This window comes from Microtus ochrogaster, chromosome 24 (assembly GCF_000317375.1).
Source record: "Microtus ochrogaster isolate Prairie Vole_2 chromosome 24, MicOch1.0, whole genome shotgun sequence".
Lineage (NCBI taxonomy): Eukaryota > Metazoa > Chordata > Mammalia > Rodentia > Cricetidae > Microtus > Microtus ochrogaster.
Genome location: NC_022024.1, coordinates 34,714,487 through 34,718,925, shown reverse-complemented (window position 1 = coordinate 34,718,925; position 4,439 = coordinate 34,714,487). Strand labels below are relative to the sequence as shown.

The following is a 4,439-nucleotide window of genomic DNA, read 5'->3' as shown; positions in this document are numbered from 1 at the left end:
GGGCGGGCGGCCGAGGAGGGAGCCGTGGCTAGGTGTCCGAAGGGCGGCTGTGCTGCCTGCCGGGCCCTGGAGCCCAGGCCGACGGTACCCGAGGCCGCCCCGACTCTCCCCAACCCTGCTCGCTGCTGGCCTCGGGCTCCGCGCCCGGCTCCGCAGGCCACGGTGACCGGCGGCGCGCGCCCAGGGATGGAGGAAGGTGAGCTTGGATGCAGATGCTGGTAGGCGGCTATGCTCACCCCTGGAGCCTGCGGCGGGGCTCCGCAGCGTCCCACCCCGTTCTTGGCTATACGAGAGTACAATACGTCTCAATTTGAGAAGCCTCGGTCCATTTATGGCGAGAGCCTGCATGTTTGTATGTGTTACTTGCATTAGGTATATTACACCTATGTCTTCTTTTTTGTAAATGGGCATTTAGGTTGACCTATACATCAAATCTTTCTAGATTTGCAAGTGCCAACACTATCCAGATTTTTTATTTTTATTTTTGTAATCTCCAAAAAACAAAACAAAACAAAAAAAAACCCGTACCTGTACCTGTTAGTTGCAATCCATACTCTCGCTATACCATTGGCAACCACTAGCCTTTCTGTTCCTATGCATTCACCCTTTGGGGACGCTAATGAAATCATACGGTATTTGTGGTTCCCCACCTCCTCCGTTTAAAGACAAGATTTTGGCTCTTCCCTTAGGGGAGCAGTCTTGCTATATAGTTCAGGCTAATCTGAATTTGTGGTCGTCTTGCCTCAACTTCCCAAGTGGTGGGATCACAGGCTTTTGCCACACCCAGCTAATGTGTGTGTGTATTTTGTCTGACTTCCTTCACTTAGCCTCATGTTTTCAAAGCTTGTTCATGTAGCTAGTGTGTGTGTGTGTGTACTTTCTTGTAGTTGAATGAATATTTGGATGTGGTCACTACCAGTCCATTCACTAGTTAATGAAATTGCATGTTAAAACTTTTTTAGCCATTAGATATAATGCGGCTACAACATTTGTGGATGTGTGTTTTCAGTACCCCTGGATGCATACCTAGGCATGGAGTTGCTCAGCGCTTAACTTTTTAAGGAAACTTTTAGGCTTTAATCAAAGCTGTTGCAGTGTTTTATACTCCCACCAAACACTGTGTGAGAGTTGCAATTGCCTTAAATTAACACGTCATTTTTGTTTATTTAATATTTATTTATTTATTTTTTAAGCCACCATAGTGGGTGTGATATCTCATTGTGGTTTTTTTGTTTGTTTTTTTTGTTTGTTTGTTTTGTTTTGTTTTTGTTTTTCGAGACAGGGTTTCTCTGTGGTTTTGGAGCCTGTCCTGGAACTAGCTCTTGTAGACCAGGCTGGTCTCGAACTCACAGAGATCCGCCTGCCTCTGCCTCCCAAGTGCTGGGATTAAAGGCGTGCGCCACCACCGCCCGGCTGTTTGTTTGTTTTGTTTTATTTTTGAGTTAGACTTTCTTGGTAGCTTTGGAGCCTGTCCCGGAACTACCTCTTAGAGACCAGTCTGGCCTTGAACTCTGCTTTTAAAGGCGTGCCACCACTGCCTGGATGTACCTCATTTGTGGTTTTAATTTGCTTTTCGTACCAGGAATTAAAACTGTTTTTACTCCAGGCGGTGGTGGCACCCGCCTTTAATCCCAGCACTTGGGAGGCAGAGGCAGGCAGATCTCTGTGAGTTTGAGGCCAGCCTGGTCTATGGAGAGAGTTCCAGGACAGCCAGAGCTGTTACACAGAGAAAACCTGTCTCGGAAAAGAAAAAAAAAAGTCTTTCCTATGCTTATTGGCCAAGTGTGTATCTGTTTTGAAGAAATGCTTGATGAGATCCTTTGCCCCTAGTTTTGTTTTTTGTTCTTTTCTTTTTGTTGCTATGGTTGTGGCCAAGCCAGCCACAATTAAATGTTTATTCGTATATAGGAAAAAGTCTAGATTTTAGATTGGTACTGGTCAAACTTGTGTAAAAATCTACTAAGTGGTATGTGAATCTTTCAGAAAACCCTTTACCTGGTAATTCTTGGGCATTTTATTGTCCTTTTTTGTTTTTAGTTTTTGGCTTTCTTGAGAAAAGCCACAGGAGGTGTGGTACTGGGGTTCCGATGAGATTTTAGTTGCTGTTTTCCTATATCCTGTGTTAACTTGAGAAAGTTTCACTTACTAACTATAAGTAATTTATGCTGAATAATGATCAAGCTACTCAAACAATATTTCATGTGTGTCTCGGTACAGTGAAAGGCCTTTTTTTTCCACATTCAGTCTGTATAGTTTCTTATGCAATTATAATGTATGTAAATGCTGGATAATTTGTTTGCTTTTTGAGGTAAAGTCTCTCTCGTTCTGTAGCCCTGGCTCGCCTGGAACTCAGTGTGTAGACCAAGCTGGCCTTGAACAAGCAGCAATCCTCCTGCCTCTGCTTTCCAAGTGCCGGGATTCCAGGCGTGCACTGTCACGCACCAGGTGAAACACACCGTGCCGGCCCGGAGGTTAAGAGCCAGCTGGAACTGAATGACAGTAGCTGTGCTTTCTGCATGGTCAATCCCTGAGTGTACAGATTCAGCCTCAGGTCTTTCAGAAATTCCTAAAAGAGATGACATTTCTCCAAACTCAAGTTCTTTTCTTTCCCAATTGCCGCTAAAGAAAAAAAAATTAATGAAACTTGCTGTAGGTGAAGAAGAACTGTAGCCGTGACAATGGGTTTGGCACAGAGGATTGGGATTAATCCTGAATGGGGTGTGGCTAAGCAGGAATTTATAGGGAAAGAGCAGGGGCAGGGGCAGTGGATAGATTAGTAAGAGGAAGAGGGCCCAGCGAGGGGGGCTCTGGGTACGTCGTCTTAAAGACAAACCTGGGCTCTGGGACGCTGTGGTGAAGGACACTGTGGAGATGGACCCACCTCCATCTCGTACCTGGGGAGGGCTTTCTAATTAAACTGACCTGGCAAGGTTCTTTGCTAACGATGAAATTTGTGAGCTGTCCGGGAGACTCAGGAAACTGAATAGTTTGGTTATGCAGGGATTCTGTTACTGCTGAAACAGACGTTACCCCATTTCAGGAACTTTCTAGAAAAGAAGGTTATAGATTTCTAAGGCGGAATAACGGAGAGCCACGGATGAGAAGGGCATGAGGGACAGCCTGATCCCGTTCCTCAACCTATAACTTAGAGAGCAGATAATCTTTAACTGTTTCATGCTTCACTGCCTTTGGGAGGAACCAGCTGACAATGTCAATATGTAACCTCCGTGTTTTCGCTTTGATTGACCTAACGAGCTCAACACTGGACGTATAAGCATCGATCTGTTATTGACTGTTCCCCACACGCCCAGTAGATGCTCCCCCCTCTGCTCCTTGCAGTTCCAGTACCACTTGTTGAGAGAGGTTCTCCGTAGGCCGGGCATGGTGGTACATGCCTGTGACTTCAGCCTTGGGTCTCTGGTGAGTTTAAGGTCAGCCAGAGTTACCTAGTGAAACCTGTTACAAAGAAAACCCCCAAACCAACTTGTCTGGAAGTAGGTGACAATGAAAACTGACGGGTTTGGGGAAATCGATCCCTGGTTGGTTTTGTTTTGTTTTTTTTTTGTTTTTGAGACAGGGTCTCTCTTATGTTACTCTGGCTATTCTAGAACTGGGTGTGTAGACCAGGGCTCCTAGAACTCACTTTGTAGACCAGGCTGGCCTTGAACCCCCAAAGATTCACCTGCCTTCTTCCTAATGCTGGGATTAAAAGTACACACCACCACTTATACCTCAGCCCCCGGGGAAATGTTGGTCCGAGTTGACTTTTTATGTAGTGGACTTCTAGGGACCCTCTCATCTCTGTGAAATTACTGTGGTTAAGTTTATTTACCTTAAATATACATAAAAACGAACATAGATAATCACTGTATACATGTATAATGTATGGTGTGTGTATAGATATGCATATAGGAATGGTTAGAATGGTCTATTTTGATTTTTAAATGTTTATATTTAAGAGTGTTTTGCCTGCAGGTGTGCATGCATCACATGCATGCCTGGTGCCTGCAGGGATGGATACCCTCGTGGTTGTGAGAGGCCACATGGGTCCTCGGAAAGCTACTAACCACCAGGCCATCTCTCTGGCTCCGTCTGTTTTAATTTTAATGTGGGTGGATTTAGTCACATTCCTTTCTTCATGACCAGCTACTAAGGAAATAGGAACTTTGGGTTAAGGAGGGACGGGACAGGTAAGTTTTGAAGACTGTCATAGCCAGGCTTGGGAAGCCGAGGCAGGAGGATCGCTCTGAATTTGAGGTCAGCCTGGTCTGTGTAGTGAGTTCAAGGATAGCCGGGCTATGTAGAGAGATCCTGTCTCAAACAAGAAACAAGAAATAAAGAAAAAAGGGCTGGAGAGATGGCTCAGTGGTTAAGAGCATTGCCTGCTCTTCCAAAGGTCCTGAGTTCAATTCCCAGCAACCACATGGTGGCTTACAACC

General features: G+C 45.3%; 1 protein-coding gene across 2 annotated transcripts in view; it reads left to right on the top strand.

Moving 5' to 3' along the window:
* The window catches only part of Slc41a2 (solute carrier family 41 member 2), a 73,599-nt gene that overhangs the window by 653 nt on the left and 68,507 nt on the right, over window positions 1–4,439 (top strand). Inside the window, exon 1 of one of the 2 annotated variants that reach the window (XM_026784549.1) lies at window positions 7–196. The exons of the other annotated variant lie outside the window; for it this stretch is intronic. The gene's annotated coding sequence lies outside the window, so the exon portion shown is untranslated. Of the gene's footprint in view, window positions 1–6; window positions 197–4,439 lie in introns of those variants that run through there. 2 annotated transcript variants of the gene reach the window in all.